General features: G+C 44.1%; 1 protein-coding gene across 5 annotated transcripts in view; it reads right to left on the bottom strand.

The window, feature by feature from the left end:
* Window positions 1-17,503, bottom strand: part of SGMS1 (sphingomyelin synthase 1) — a 280,487-nt gene that overhangs the window by 167,030 nt on the left and 95,954 nt on the right. The gene's annotated exons all lie outside the window — the stretch shown is intronic.

The raw sequence follows: 17,503 nt of genomic DNA, 5'->3' as shown, positions 1-17,503 counted from the left end.
TCCAAAAAGTAGATTGATTCGTCGCAGGTCAGAAAATGAACTTATCACCCAAGTGAGATTCGCACCATAAATCAATTTCTCCCACGATAATATAAAGAGAAAGATACCATTAAGTCCAACCTGAAATAAACTATCAGTATGAAACCATATGAAAAATGGCTGCTGGAGGAAATTCTTTAAATCTTCATAGACTTATATGAAAAAACAGCTACCCCTAGCCCCACCTGGCATGGTGAGGTACCGCCTTAGAGACAATGAGAATCCTGTATTCCTCAAAGAGGTGTGAACTCCACTTGTGATGTCTGCAGAAAGCTCAGCTTTCAGAATAAAAAGTTTTAGATGTTCATCTTCCTTTGTCACTGATGGGAACATGACTAGTTACTGCCTGGGCCAGAGAAGGGAAATGAACTTGCAGGCTTGTGTGAAAACAACAAAATGCTGTTTTTCCATAACAGCTGATTAAGAACAGGCTGTCCTAAGTGCAGGGGAGTGAAACGTTCCTTCCTGGTTCCCAGCTCTCAGAGGAGGAAAGAGCAGCTCTGCAGGCTTGGCCTTCAATGAACAAAGCTTGGGGTTCGCCCCCCTGCAGAGTCACTGCGTCCACGGTCACTGCCACTCTGACAGCCTGGAGTAACTGACGCCTTAGAGACTCAGGAGGACAGAAGGCCATCAAGATACTTGACGGTGTCCCTGAGTATATTTCACAGAGCAGATTACTAAAATCAGATAGGTTTTGTAAAGAGAAAGAAAGCCAAGAAAGCTGAGTAACTTACACCAACACTGTTGTGCTGTAGCTATAAATCCTCTCATGTTCCTGGGAAGCCAGAAGCATGTTATGTCTGCTTTGATTAGAGAGAAGATTCTGAATAAGGTGGCCTATATAAACGGTGACATATTACCTGTCTAAAAACTGGGATATAATCTGACAAGTATAAACACACGTCTAGAACCTACCAAGCAGAATATCTGGAAGCAAGGACAGTCTCACAAAATCCAGGATGTGTCATCACCCTACCTACTTTGCAAGATTCCCTGGCCCCTCCTCTGGAGACTTAAGTCAGTAAATCTGGGTGCTGCCAGAGAATCTATATTTTTAACAAGCACTTCGAGGCGATTCTTATGTTCAGGCAAGTTTGGGGAACACTGGAGTGAGCCAATTATACCCTCTAACACAGTTCTCTTTAAGATACGTCTACATTTAAATCCCATTTAGTAATACCATCAATTATGTTAAGCTTATAAATGGTAACAATAATGAATATCTGTCTTCCCCTAACCCCTCAAATAATAAAACAATTTTGGTAATACCCATTTTAAAGAAAGAGGTTAAGTAACTTGCACAAAGTCACAAGCTAGTAAGTGATTGGGGGGAGGGGAGGGGGTGGGATTCAAACAGAGGTGTGACTTCAACAGCTGTACCCATAACCATTTATTTACATATACAGCCTTCTCTTTCACAAGTATAGATCCTGTTTACAAGTGATAGCAATTGATTTAGAACCCAAAGTAAAAAAGATTTCAGGAAACCATTTATGAACTACTAGTACTTTCAAATTACTGGCTGTGTAGAGACCCAGGGATCCAGCAATATCTCTGACAAAAGGTTTTTTTCCTGTGCTGCCCTCAGATTTCTACTTTAAGGGAGTTTGGATCCTAACCTCCATACCCTTCCCTGGCAATTAAAAAGATGCAATCAAAAAGTCAATGACCGCTCCCAGAAAAATAATTAGCTCAGAGGAATTACAATGTGCTGTAATTTAGCCCCAAATCTGAACAATATATCAGATGGAGGGCTACATGTTTATACTGATCTGTAAAGAATTTTAAAAGATGTGATATTCAAATATTTTCATAACTGCCCTCTTCTATCATTTCTAACACAGAAATTAAAAAGCAAAAAAAAAAGAAGAAAATCACACTTTTCTACTCATCCTGCCTAAACAAACAAAAAAAAGACTTGATATGTCAAATGAACAGTGTCGCTACGCCTCTTTCTAGCCTCAGGTTAATTAAAAGTCACTCACGTTTGAAAAGGATATTAAAACCAGAATGAAAATCAAACTCATGATTCATTCAAGGAGTACTTATTGAGGGCTTTCTACACGCCAGGCATTGTTCTAGGTGCTATAGACACAGCAGAGAATAAAACAAACAAAAATTCCTGCCTTTAAGGAGCGCACACCCTCCTAAGAGGATATACACTCTAAAGAAATAAGAAAATAGACAATTTGTCAGACGGTGAAAGGTGCAGTGGGGAGGACCACTGCGTGGTCCGCAAAGGTTTCCCTAACAAGGGGCCATCTGAGCAGAGGCCTGAGGGGGATGGGGGGCAAGCAACACAACATCTAGGGGGGAACACATCCCCAAAGAAGAAGGAGTGTGTCCAGCAGATCTCCATCCCCGCCCAAACCACAATCCCCCCAAATTTTCTATCTGCTCAGATGGTACCACAGTTCTTCCAGTTGCTCGGGACTGGAACTGAGCTGGGCTCCTTCCCCTCCCTCACATCTCCCAGCCTGTCAATCTGGTGGTCCTGTGCACTGTACCTCCTAAATATTAATCTCCATTCCACACTTGAGAAACAGGCCGTCATAATAAACCTGGATGGCTGCAGAAGCCTCCAAACTGGTCTCCCCATTATTTTTTATGCTCCTAGCCCCCAAATCTAAGCTCCACTAAGAAACCAGAGTGATCTCTTAAAAACACATATGAAATTGCATCAAGGCCCTTTTCTAGCTCAATCCTTCCCACTGCTCTTTGGAATAAAATCTGGATCCTGTTAACATATACACACTACTATATATATAAAAAATAGATAATCAATGGGGACCTACTATATAGCACAAGGAACTCTACTTAATATTCTGTAACGACCTATATGGAAAGGGAATCTGAGGGAGAATGGATATGTATATATGTATAACTGAGTTACTTTGCTATGCACCTGAAACTAACACAACATTGTAAATCAACTATATTCCAATATAAAATAAATACTAAATTAAAAAAAAAATTCTGGATCCTGGATGTCCAGCCCCCGCCAACCTCTCTGAATGATCCATATCCCTCTGTCCCCAGAGCTTGCTGGCCTCTGAGCTACCTTGGCCTTCCTGCAGTCGCTCTAAGGAGCCTAGCTCCCTTCTGCCTTTGCCCATGTGTTCCTTCTGTCTGGAGAGACGCACTCATCTCCCCTGGCACACTCCCCTCTCATCCTTCAGATCTCAAGCTAGAAGCCACTGCCCCAGGGTGATGTTCTGATCTCCCTATCACATGCGATCCTACACTGCACAATAATTATACACAGTATTTCTCCTAGCGCCACCACAACTATAATTAAATCATTATTTCTATAATTTAATGGCTGCCCTGCTCCAATAAACCAATCTCTATGGCGACAAGGACTACATCAGTTGAATTCATTTTTGCATCTCCAAATGTCTTAAAAATAGCAGAGTTCAATACATATTTGGGAAGAGGTTAAGCCTTCCTCCTTACACATCCCTGTACTCTCTCTCAAGGAAAACAAAGAGTTGCATTTTTCCTCTGCATCGTCTACGCCTCATAAATTTGTCTTCTAATAACAAAAATTAGGAACCATGAAAAAGCCATGTTGAAATAACAAAGTTCCAAACTGAGAAGCCCCAAGTTGAGCCATCTGGACCACTTTTTTTTTTTTTTTTTGGCGTCGCCACTCGGCATACAGGATCTTAGTTCCCCGACCAGGGATCGAACCCTCACCCGCCGCAGTGGAAGCACAGAGTCTTAACCACTGGGCCACCAGGGAAGTCCCTTGGACCATGTTTGTTTTTAGCTTTGTTTCATGTTATAGAATCATTCCTAAAGGGAAGCCCAGTAAGCAGAGCCCACCCACTCCTCAGACCCCACAGGTCGGTCACTAACTCCTCAAGGAGCAAATTAAAGTAACAGGAAAGAACAGAGAACCCTGGAAGAAAGGACTTCCCACTGGTCCACAGTTATCAGAATCTTTTTCACTGTAATTAAGGCTAACGGGAGGCACTCGCTCTATGACAAGAAGTAAAGGGGTGCTGCAAGGCCCTCATACCACGCAGCTTACAGTTAACGGCGGCCACACTTAGCTGCACCCTAACCAGGAGCCAGCCACTTGGCAAAGTGCTCTCCTTGCGCAGCACCTCATTTAACTGAACTGAATCTTGGCGACCACCCCATGATCCAAGTGACTTTATCCCCATCTGATCACGGAGGCCGAGGAGGTGAAGTCACTTGCTTGGGCTCACAGAGCTAATAAGTGCTGCGACCCAGGAATCAGAAGCAGCTCTGTTGGGCTCCAAATCCTCAGCAAAGTATGTCATTTGGGACCCAGGGTCCTAGTACCAGTGTACCAGTACCCAAAGTGCTGGTACTGAGTGCGAATCACTTGGCTGATCTAGTCCCAGCTCCCTGGCTCACAGGACCAGAGAAGGGGAGTGACTGGCACAAGATCACACAGCCCGATGGTAGCTAGGTCCAGCCAACAGTTCCATCCCTGTCAGATGGTCCTTCTGACAGACAGCACCTCCCCTCACAAAAGATCCCTAAAATCCTTAGAATAAATGCTCCAAGTCAAGCTTTCCTAAGGAACGCTGTAATGTTATAAAAATCCTAAAGTAGCCCTTAGAGTTCAGTGAAAGGAAAACAGAAGGACTTTATCACTCTCCTTTCTTGCAGCTGCCACTGGTCTGAATTCACACAAACAGCCCCTTGTCTCTGTGCTGCCATGCAGCTATTCTAAGCGACAGAAGCCCAGGAACACAGAGGCCCTGGGCCCAGGCCAGCTAGAGCCGAGCTAAACAGGCTAAAAAGCAGGCGGTTCTGACACCCTTTAATCAACCACCATTCACTCTGGAGAAGCAATACACACAATTTTGCACACACTTCTGTACGAGAGCAAGTGGAATAAGGCCTGAGCCGTCGAAGTCACCCGTGCACCCTGAACAGTACATAGCACCCTGATTTTTATGATCCCGGTGGCAAAACCACCACTGCATCCAGGTCAGTTTACCGTGGACTCCAACCCCCTTGCCCTCTTCCAGAATGAGGCGGCTAACAGCCAGCAGCCTGGTAATCACCACCTACCAGCCACCGCTGGGCCTGCCAGGCCAGACCAAGGCAGCAACTATAGGCACCTGGTGTGTGGAAGCTCTTCTGAAGAAGCACCCCTAAATGGCCTCATCTAGGGGCTTCAGGAGCTTCAAACACCAACACGCAAACATCCCAGAGCGACCAGTGCCAGGAGAACTTCTGTTGTGACAAGGCCTCCAGACCAGCAGCTGCCCTGGTTACCGTGAGCCCCAGCTCAGCCTGGGACGGACGAGGCCCACGTCATCCCCCAAGACAGAGCCCGTCAGGGACGACTCGCGGAGGGCTGGCTGAAGGTGGACTCACCCACTCGCTGCAGACCCAGCTGCCCAGCCAGAGCCACCGGCCACAACGCGTGACGCCCCCGAGGGTGCTGTGCGCTAGCAGTGCTCCATTTAAAACTCGTTAAAAGCCACTCGTTCTGTGAGACCTTCTGTTAAGTGAAAATAATGCCTATGAGGGCACCTCAAATATTCAAAGAGCTAAACAATCTAAGGGTATCAAAAGGGTCACCATTTGGGTATGCTGCCCACACTGGAGGACTGAGATGTAGGGGATATAACTTTAAGAGGTCCCCATTGTCCCTGAGGGAGGAAGGGTGATGTGAACCCTAGAGCTGCAACCTGGGGCAAGTTACACGAGCTTCTACTGCTCACTTCCCTCAGCGGCAGATTGGGGTTAACAACCGCTCTCTCGGTACCACAGTGGAATATCACGTGAAAAAAAGGAAGTCACCCTCTGGCACAGTGACTGGCACATAATAAACCATAAACAAATGCTCGCTTCTTTCTTTAAGGCTTTTAAAGAGCTTACTTTCTTCAGTATTATGCATTCCTTTTCCCTTTTATTAATTTCTCAAAATCTTCTTTCAGAACTAACAACCCACATCTACTCTAATTCCAGCAGTTCAGTGTATTTTCCTTAAGGACATGTGTGGAAAAGAATGTCAATGTATGTCCAATGATGGTCACTCCATCATTATTTGTGACCTTCAAAATAAAGTAACAGCTACTAACTAGAATCCAATTACAGCACTTACAACAAGACAGGTAGCTCAGTGAATGCTAATAAAAGGAAAGTGCTTTAAGGTATAGCTTTACATAGTATGATCAAACATGGGATTAAAAACTTAAATAAACATAGATAAATAAATATATATTACATATATGCTAGCTTTGGTATCCAAATAATTTACCAGTGGGAAGGACAAAAGGAATAAGGGTGGGAGGATGTGGTAGGCAAAATAACGGCCCCCCGTCCACATCCTAACCCCCCCAGAACCTGTGACTATGTTACCTTACACAGCAAAAGGAGCTTTGCAGATGTGATAAATTAAGGATATTGACATGGGAAGAGTAGCCCGGATTATCCAGGTGGCCCCAGTCTAATCACATGGGTCCTTAAAATCAGAGACCCTTTCCTGGATTTGACTACAAAAAAATGGTCGGAGAGAAGATGGAGGAAGAGGCCATGGGCCAAAGAACACTGGCAGCCTCTTGAAGCCAGGAAAGGGCAAAAGCCTCGGACATGTTGATTTTAACCCAGTGAGACCCATGCTGGGCTTCTGACTTGCAGAAGCATTAAGATAATAAATTTGTGTCGTTTCATAACACTGACATTGTGGTAATTAATTATACCAGCAATAGAAACTAATAGAGGGGGTAAATTACTTATAATTTTATATCTTTCCTGATAATCTGAATATTTACTGTATACGTTTTATATATATATATATATATATTGCTTTTACTTTAACACTTATTTAGTTGGGGAGGAAGGGAAGAAATTCTTTGCCCCATTTCAATGTCATGATTCCCTGATCACAAAAGCTTTCATACAGCACTTGTCTCCTCCTGCCTGAAAAATTGGGCGCTCTCTTTCAGGACCAAACAAAAGCCTCCTTACACACCAAGGCCCAACTCAAGTGATGCATCCCAGGTCAGGGCCTCCTCCTTAGGGGTCTCCCCTGCAGCTGACCTTAAGGGGGCTGCACAGAGCTCTGTCAACCCTGCTGGATGGTGAGCTCCTTAAAAACAGGGCTTGAGGCTTACTTGCCTGTGCAAACCCAACCCCTCATAACACGCATAACATGTGGTTAACGATTAAGTGTTTGCTCAGCTGAAAAAGACCACTGGATCGCATTTAATCCAAGCCAATCTAGTAAACCTTGGTTTTAAATTAACAAGGAGTCTTCTGCTGGGAAAAGACTGTTGTAACCTCACATGCATTATCCAGCTATCTATTCCCTAAAGGTAGATGTTATATCCTTCAACCTCACAAATCACAGTTAACAGTTCATAGTTAAATCCTCCTTCAAAATCAAATTTTGAGGAGACTTCCCTGGCGGTGCAGTGGTTAAGAATCCGCCTGCCAATGCAGGGGACACAGGTTCGAGCCCTGGCCTGGGAAGATCCCATGCCGTGGAGCAACTGGGCCCGTGAGCCTCAACTACTGAGCCTGCACCCTAGAGCCTGCGTGCCACAACTACTGAAGCCCACGCGCCTAGAGCCTGTGCTCCGCAACAAGAGAAGCCACCGCAGTGAGAAGCCCGCGCACCCCAGCAAAGAGTAGCCCCCACTCACCACAACTAGAGAAAGCCCGCACGCAGCAACGAAGACCCAACGCAGCCAAAAATAAATAAATAAAATAAATAAATTATTTTAAAACTCAAATTTTGACTTCGATTTACAAAGGATGGTGGTTATCAAGAGACACTGCTTCAGAGCTCCAGGGCATTGAATTTACAGTCTGAATCTTCTAGTTCCTGCTGTAGACATTTGTGAGTTATATTTAAATTATACTGGCTGTAGTGCTGAAGTTAGCCTTCCTTCCTCCCATCAAATCAAAACATTGGGTTTCCCCAATAGGATATTTTCTCATCCGTTCTAAGGGAAAAAAAAAAAAAAGTCACAGCACAGTTGTTATGGCTGAGATTTAAAACAATCCAAAACAGAAGTCTACTCCATTAATGACTGTTTTAATGGCAAAGAAGCCAGGAGAGGAGACAGAGTGACATCTGATTAAATATTCACATACTAAAGACTGCATCCGCTAAAGCAAGAACCAGAAGCTTTTGTTTTAATCTCCCAGCAGCATTCTGTTTAAAAAGATTAGAGCATCCATTTCTATGGTGATAGTTATTTCCATTGCTCAATGAGAGGTCAAAGTACTGAAGAGGCTACACTCCTGTGTTTGAACGAGACATCTTATATACCCAATGACTTCACAAATCCTTACAAATCATGGACAAGTAACAGACACTGAATTCTTCATGGGTATTTAAGCCAAAGAACATCATTAATTATTCATTTTTGTTGGTGGTTGTGTTTTCATCTTAAAGTCAGATTTACTGGGGTATAATTTACATGCAATAACTTGTCATTTTTAGGTAACAGTTCTATGAGTTTTTACCAAAACATATAGTCATGTAATCATCACCATAACTGAGATACAGACTATTTCATACATTCCAAAAAGTTCCCTATGCCCTTTGTAAGTCAATCTTCTCCCCCATTCCCAGCCCCAGGCAACCATTGATCTGTTTTCTAACCCTATACTTTTGTCTTTTCCAGAATGTCATACGAATGGAATCATACAGTAAGTACCCTTTTGAATCATACAGAATGTACCTTTTTGGCTTCTTTCACATAACATAATGCATTTGAGATTCATCCAGAGAGTTGTGTTTGTTCTTTGTTAGTACTAATAGTCCATTGATGTCCAGTTTGTTTATCCACTCACTTGTTGAAGGACATGTGAGTTTTTTCCAGTTATGGGCAGTTAGAAATAAAGCTGTTGCTGGGTATTCCCTGGCGGTCCAGTGGTTAGGACCCTGCACTTTCACTGCAGAGGGCCCGGGTTCAATCCCTAGTAGGGGAATTAAGATCTCGCAAGCAGTAAGGTACAGCCAAAATAAATAAATATTTAAAAAATAAAGCTGTTGCAAATATTAGCCTACAGGTTTCTGTGTGAACAGAGGTCACTCCTCCTGGGTAAATACCTAGGAATGAAAGTGCTATTTTGTATGGTAAGTATATATTTAACTTTGTAAAAAACTACATGTTTTCCAAAGTGGCTGTACCATTTTACATTCCCACCAGCAATGCAAGAGAGTTCAAGTTGTTCTGTATCTTTGTCAGCACTTGGTAATATCTATTTTTGTTTCATTTGCCTTTTTTTTTTTTTTTTTTTTTTTTTTAGCTATAGGTATGTAGTGGTATCTCATTGTATTTTTCTTTTAACCTTTGATTCTGAAAAAAAAAATTTTTTTTTTGGCCACGCCACACATCTATGGTTAGTTCCCCAACTAGGGATTGAACCCGTGCCCTTGACAGGGAAAGTGCGGAGTCCTAACCACTGGACCACCAGGGAATTCCTGAAATAATTTTAGACTCACACAGAAGTTGCAAAAACAGTGGAAAGCTCCCATGTATTCCCCTCTTATCTTACATAACCACAATATAAGTATCAAAAGCAAGAACTTGACACTGGTACAATACTGTTAACTAAACTACAGACCTTGTTCAGATTTCATTAGTTTTTACATGTACAGTTCCTGTCTCCTTTTTTTGCATACAGTTCTATAAAATTTTATCACATGTACAGATTCATATAAACGCTACTACAACCCGGATATAGATCTGTTCCATCAAAGCACATTCTATTTTGAAAAGACCTTTTCGGTTTTGCAAACACCATCTGCTGGAAGGGACTTTGGTAAATGATGACTTTCTTCTGCCCTTTTTCCTTGACCAAATTAAAAGTCTGTTATCCAAAATTAAAAAGAAAGAAAAAGAAAAAAGAAACAGACTCACAGATATAGAGAACATACTAGTGGTTACCAGTGGGGAGAGGGAAGGGGGCAGGGGCAAGATATAAGGTAGGGGATTAAGAGGTACAAACTCTTAGGTATAAAATAGGCTACAAGTATATTGTACAACACAGGGAATATAGCCAATATTTTATAATAACTACAAATGGAGCATAATCCTTAAAATTTGTGAATCACTATGTTGTACACCTGAAACTTACATAATCTTGTACATCAACCATACCTCAACTTAAAAAAAGTCAGTTATCTATTCTCAGACTGTGCTGTGCAAACCACTGTTGACAGAGAAGTTCACTTCTCTGGATGGGTGTCTGTCCTGTTCATTCTTTCCTTATTATAGACCAAGCCCAGTGCAGGCAGTATGGACAAAAGGTTGAAGAGAAAGCAATAGTTCTTGTCTTTAAAATAACTTAAGAGTAGAGAGGTATTTACACACACACACAATTACAAACTGAGATAAGTACCATCCATGAATAAAAAGTCAAAGGTCCACTGAAACTTAAAACACGATCTGGTTTGGACTGGGAGGACCTTGTGATTTAGCCTCATCCTGAGACTTAGTATTTGAGGCCTTTCCACAGAAATAGGGCATCTAAGTATCTGAGCTGTTGAGCAATGAGTATGTAACCAACAAATTCTTAGAGCAGAAGAATATAAGGAAGCCCTCCAGCGCTGAGAAACCATACCAAGGACTGCTTATCTTCTTAGGGCAAAGCCTGGCCCCAGAGATACAGAGAATTGGCACCTGCCCATGTGTTACTTTAGGGATATCTACAGCCCTCAATGTTTCTTTCCAACCACCTGCCACAGTGAACCAAATCCACCATTAGAGATCTTTTAGTTATAGAGGTGTCCCTCTGCTCTACACTAGTCACAGTGAAATGCCATCAGCAAAGAGAGACATAGGAAACCCCCACTGGCTTCTGGCTGATGGCTGGTATGACCCTCTCCTCCTGTCCCGGGGGCCCACTTCCACATCTTCCAGGGCACAGGTGCTCCCTCTCCCCTTGGGTCCTCACTATAGCTGGTTCATGTTTTTATTAGGAGTAATCTCTGTTTGTTCCCACATTTCTCTCCCCTTCTCTACCAATAGCACAAACAGTCCGACCCATCTCTGTATCTCCCGGCATCTGCACCCCAGCTCCCATGCACACAGTAGGTGGTCAACAAATGCTCTGTGAATATTCAAGGCACGACTATCAGATTACAATGTGTGAAGCGGGCCCTTGAGGGAATGAATGGGTCTCAACATGAAAGACACCCATGGAGGCATGAGACAGTTGGTGCATTTCAAGAATTGTACCACAAGGTTCTAAATGTAACAGCAGGATGCTTGGGCACCGGACAGAGGGGAGGGCAGGACAAAAGGAGATGTGTGAGGGAATAAGAGATAAGATGTGCCCACACACGATGAAGCTCAGGACCAGCCCAGCATGACGCTTGCCGGGAAAACGGCAGCTAGACTGGTGGAGAGGAAGAAGGGAGAGGGCAGGCTCTTTCTCCGAGACTTGCTTCCGAGGGCATGTGCCATGAGCTGGGCTCGGGGGGAGGCCAGGAATTCATAAAGGAAGTAGGCATGTGCAAAAGCTGCTGTGGGACTCAGCCGGGAAATCAGGAAGAACTGAGAGCGAGAGAATAAAAAAATTCCCCAGGGGGACCTTGAAGATGGCGGAAGAGTAAGACGCGGAGATCGCCTTCCTCCCCACGGATACACCAGAAATACATCCACACGTGGAACAACTCCTACATGGGGGGAGGCCAGGAATTCATAAAGGAAGTAGGCATGTGCAAAAGCTGCTGTGGGACTCAGCCGGGAAATCAGGAAGAACTGAGAGCGAGAGAATAAAAAAATTCCCCAAAGCAGCTAGTTCGTATACATGCTTCTGCCTCTTTCCAGAGAGACTCTAATCTTTTCCTTAAAGTCACACATGGCTTCCAAAACACCCTGGGGCCGTCTGTGCAAAAGGCAATGACCTGTGTCTGAAGGCCTAGGAGTGCTGGCTACAATCCTGAAATGCCTCCTGAGCCAGCCAAGAGGCCAGGAAGTCTCCAGGCCCACTAAAGAGCTGATGAGAAAATACAATAAGGCACTGCTCTTGGCCCTGCACTAGTGGAGCCTCTTACACAGAGAAATTGTTTACATTCAGTGATTAGTAAATGCAGGAACTGACAAATCAACACACTCACTGTTTCGCAATCTTAAAACAGTTGTTTTGGGCTTATTTTAAAGTATCAGAAACTATTCTAGCCCATGTTTGCAAAATCACTAGCTGCTGCAATGAATGACCACATGGCTTTTAACCAAGACTTTCTCTTAACCAGCACCTTGACCTCTGCCACCCCAAGGCAGACCAGGGTGATACGTGGAGTGGACATGAGCGTAAACCCCCTAAAGAGGGACGGGCACCACGGGCAGCCACGCTTCTCAGGGGCAGCCAGCTGGGAGAGTCACCAGGTGAGGATGTGAAATATATTCAAAAACTAATAGGGATACCCTTCTCACCAGTTTTGCTTACAATTTTTCTATTATGCTCATATATGGGTAATAAGTGCTACCATTACGATGCTAGTTGCTAAAAACTTTGAGCTCCCCAGATGCAGGATGCTTAGTACTGGCAGGTCTCGGTCCCGCAAGTTCAGGTTACAAAAAATTGTTTGCACTCTCTGTGTTAACCAGGGTTTCAACCCAATTCCTGGTAACACTGTATACCACAAGGTACTACAGAAACTGGCAACCACTGGGTGGTTTTCAGGGGCCTCTGGGGAAGACAGCAAAGTGAGGAAAACAGCCCTTCTCAGCTCCAGTTCAGAAAGGTCACCAGACACTGCAATGACCCTCTCTGGCCCCCAGAGTACTATCAACTGAAAAAAAATGCACAGCCTAAAAGTTGAGAATTATGTTTTATCCAGAAACCTTACTGAGGACTATAGCCCGGGATGGCAGCCTCGCAGATAGCTCTGAGGAACTCGTTCAAAGAGGCAAGGGAGGAGCCAGAAGATACAGGAATTTTTACTGAAAAAAAAAAAAAATTCTAGTTGAACATCAAAAGATTACACTAATCACAAAAATCAGACATCTCAGGTTAATTTACACATGAGGAAGATGCAAGAGTCTGGGCTTATTGAAATCATTCCTTTGATATGCATCTTGACTATCTAGGGCCAGTTCCTATTCTTTTGCATCCTGAATTCCCTTCAGGGTGCACCATGGTGGTAACTGCACCCTGGTGGCTGGTGGCTTGATGGCTGGCAGCCTGTGTTTTTCCATCCTGAGTTCCCCTCAGGGTACGAGGTCTGGGCAGCTGCAGTGGCCAATGGCTTTATGGCCACAACATCCTTTGTTTAATAAAATGGCAGGCGACATTCTTCTTGTCCACAGTACTCACCCCAGCGTGGCCTCCAACCAGGCACACGTTTTCCCCAAGTGCTTGAGCCTCTAAATTTACCTTCTCTGCTTCTTCTCCAACCCACTCCCATCCCAAACCCAAAACTCCCTTCTCAATCAGTTCAGTCAGAAAACAGACAATCAACGCTGTGAAAGACACAAAGGCTTCTCCCACCTCAGAGGCTGAAATAACCATATGTGGGACGTTAAAATATCTCCTAAGTCCTCATTCACCCAAAAGCTATTACAATAATTGATTTAAAGATGAGGATAGCACTAAAAATGCATTAAATGCATACCATCAATAAATGAGATCAGTATTAAGCTTTATATTAAGCTCCAAATCATGCCACTTAAGCCCCAACAGTTTTATTGTATTTATATACATTTTTTTAAACTATAAGCTCTTTAGCACAAATATTCCTAACTGCTCTTTCACATCGTAAATTGGAACTGGGTTATTCTTCAGCAACAGGATGCTGCCAGGGAGAAGTGGGAACTGTTTACAAAATGACCAAGAGGAAATGTCACTCCCCTTGTACTTTCAAGCCCATAAAGAACAACTATGAATCAAAGCTGGGCTGAAATCACATTTCACTTCCAACTGTACTCCTACCCAAGGAAAGGAAGCACATTGTTAAGTTCAAAAGACCCAAACATGACATCAAAAAGCTGCCTGTGAGCACCAAACAAAAGATATTTCATATAATTAACCTACAAATGCTAAAAATGCAATTCTCTGCAGTTATGACTCCACCTATATGCCACTGTGTTCCATCATAGGTATTTCTTTCTTTTTTTTTTTTTTTAATTAATTTATTTATTTTTGGCTGGGTTGGGTCTTCGTTGCTGCGTGGGCTTTCTCTAGTTGCGGCGAGCGGGGGCTACTCTTTGTTGCAATCCAGGGGCTTCTCATTGCGGTGGCTTCTCATTGCAGAGCACAGGCTCTAGGCACTCAGGCTTCAGTAGTTGTGGCACGCGGGCTCAGCAGTTGTGGCTCGTGGGCTCTAGAACACAGGCTCAGTAGTTGTGGCGCACGGGCTTAGTTGCTCCGTGGCATGTGGGATCTTCCCAGATCAGGGCACGAACCCATGTCCCCTGCACTGGCAGGCAGATTCTTAACCACTGCACCGCCAGGGAAGTCCCTTTCATAGGTATTTCTAAAGGATGCAGTCTAAGTGAAATGCCCATTTTTCCTAGCTAATGTGAGGACAAGGAGAAGGGAAACCAACATTTTGGCAATTGTCTACCCACCATGGGTACCAAACTTTGATATAATAAGAATTTGAGGGCTTCCCTGGTGGCGCAGTGGTTAAGAATCTGCCTGCCAATGCGGGGGACACAGGTTCGAGCCCTGGTCCAGGATGATCCCACATGCCGCAGAGCAACTAAGCCCGTGCACCACAACTACTGAGCCTGCGCTCTAGAGCCGGCGAGCCACAACTACTGAGCCCACGTGCCACAACTACTGAAGCCCGCACACCTAGAGCCTGTGCTGTGCAACAAGAGAAGCCACTGCAATGAGAAGCCCGTGCACCGCAACGAAGAGTAGCCCCCACTCGCTGCAACTAGAGAAAGCCCGCGGGCAGCAACAAAGACCCAACACGCTCAAAAAAATAAAATAAAATAAAATAATACATAAAAAAAAGAATCTGAAATTTCAAAATGTCTCTTAATATCCATTCTCCCTTTCTTCCTTAATAACAGAACCCTCAGTTTTTAAAATTGGCCCCTAGAATAAGAAGCAATTCACAGACTCTCTTGCAGCTAGGTGTGGCCATGTGGCTATGTTCTAGCCCAGAAGTTCTCCAAGTGGGGTCCCCCCAAGAGGCCTATCTTCTAGGTAATCCATGAGGCCAAAACTATTTTTTATAATAATATTAAGATGATATTTGCCTTTCTAATGTTCTTTCTCTGTGAGTATCGGGGGAGTTTTTCAGAGGGTACATGACACATTATGCCACAACAGACTGAATGCAGAAGCTAATTCGAGAATCCAGGTACTTTCTATGAAGCCAGACATTAAAAGAGATTTATAAAAATGTACAGCAGTGGTAGTCTTCTCACTAATAGTTGGAAAATAGTTATTTTCCCCCCAAAAAAGTAATTTATGCTAACCTGTGATCATTTATTATTTTAAAATAAATTAATATTTTTAAAATTTCTCACTTTTAATTTCTAACAAAATATTTGCATTATTTTCCTATTGCTGCTATAACAAATCACTACAAATAGGTAGCTTAAAATGACACAAATTATAGTTCTGGAGGTCAGAAGTCTAAAAACGGGCCTTCCAGGGCTAAAATGAAGACATTAGCAGGGCTGAGTTCCTCCTGAAGCAGGGGAGAATGTGTCCCTTGCCTTTTCCAGCTTCTGGAGGCCACGATGGGGAGGAAGGCGGAGCAGCAGGTGAAGCATCGCTCGCCCGCAGCTCACCTCCTGCTGTGCGGCCCGGGGGGCTGGGGACCCCTGCTTTAAGGTAACAGTCATGGCAGGGACAGAGAGGGGCTAACCCTTGTTTGCGTAAAGGATCAACAGGTCACATATTTCCCTCCTTGGGGCCAAGGAGACACTGTACCTGCTCAGAAAGGCTCTTCGGGGGTCAGAAAGGAGGGGGCACCACCCCATAATATGTGATGCCAAGGCCCCCCACAAGCCTCTGGGCTGGAATCCATCTTGGAAAAAAGTTGTGCACGCATGTTGGGGAGGCTAGGGCGGGTCAGGTGGAAAAAGAAACCAGATAATTGGCCAAAGGTAAACAAAGATCCGGAAGAACTGACCTATATAAGTGACTTCACCGCCTCTTCACTGCGCTACTCCTTATTAGGACGGACGCCCACACCCTTTCTCTCCGGGTGTGCATCTCTGCCTTGCTTCTGTCTTAACTAAACAAACTTGTTTCTCTGCGTGCTGTCCCACTTGTTGTTGCGCTATGTCTCTAATAATAAACTTTTTACCTGTTTTTACAATTTTTGCCTCCTTGAGAAATGCATTTTTCAATGGGGGAAAGGGCCAGGAGAATTTTGCTTCTAGCCTCTAGCCCCTGGTGGACCAGCAGCTAGGATTCTGCTTTTCATCCAGGCTACCCAGGTTCAATTCCTGGGCCGGGAACTAAGATCTCGCTTCAAGCCACCTCTCACTGCTGTCTCTCGGAGATCACTGCCTCCCTCAAAAGGACTCATTTGATTACACCTGAGTCCACTTGGATAATCTAGGATAGTCTCCTCACCTCGAGATCCTTAATGATCACACATACAGTCTCTTTTGCCATGTAAAGTAACATATGCATCTGTTCTGGGGATTAGGAATATAGACATCTTTGGGGGCTATTTCTCTGCCTGCCATAGAATGCTAGCTACAACTCATACAAGCAAAGCTCTTTGGGTCCCTCAGTCATTTTTAAGAGTATAAAGGGTCCTTACACCAAAACATTTGAGAACCAATTGCTCCAGCATATGAATAGATTAGGTGGGAAAACTAAAACACAGAAAAGCTCAGTGATTAACCAAAGCCGAACAGCCTGTAAACAGACATTCAACTTGAAGCCAGGTGTTCCGGCTACCGATGAACCTCATACGGCTCCCTCTATGCCGTGCTTCCCACCCCGAACACCCGGACTGAGACAAAGGCAAATAAAAATTATTTTTGTGAGCATGTTTGCAGGCATCAGACAAAGGGCGTGACAACAAGCATTCAGATGCGAACTTGGTGAGCAACAGGGAAGGCAGGTTGGAGGAGAAGGTTTTTAAAACAATCTTACTTTTCAAAACCTTCTTTAGAAATACACAAATTTACGATGCCACGTGAGAAAGCAGGAAAATGTTACAAATGGCCAAGTATTCCGGTGCCGAGCCTGAGAGAGGTAACTGTTCTTCATCTAGAGGAGCACGATCAGGACCATAGCTCATGAGACCCAGGGAGCGTGTGAAACAAAACACAGCTCTGGATCACGTGACGGGGCCTGGTGACCAAACTCAGATTTATGGTCACTCGTCTCGACAATGTCTGCCAAGGCCCCAGTTTTGACGGCCTAACTGAAAAGGACACCTGAAAGACCACGTTCTTGGGCTGTCCCTCTGCACCCTTTTGATACGACCAGAGCCACAATTTTGCAGCAGGAAAGAAACTGCACTCAGGTGAACTGTGTTAAAATCAAGCTAATGACCCAAATCACAACCTTCAAGGGAATA

Source organism: Neophocaena asiaeorientalis, unplaced genomic scaffold, assembly GCF_003031525.2.
Source record: "Neophocaena asiaeorientalis asiaeorientalis breed wild unplaced genomic scaffold, Neophocaena_asiaeorientalis_V1.1 scaffold131, whole genome shotgun sequence".
NCBI lineage: Eukaryota > Metazoa > Chordata > Mammalia > Artiodactyla > Phocoenidae > Neophocaena > Neophocaena asiaeorientalis.
The sequence above is the reverse complement of the archived record's forward strand: the minus strand, read 5'-3'. Positions and strand labels throughout refer to the sequence as shown.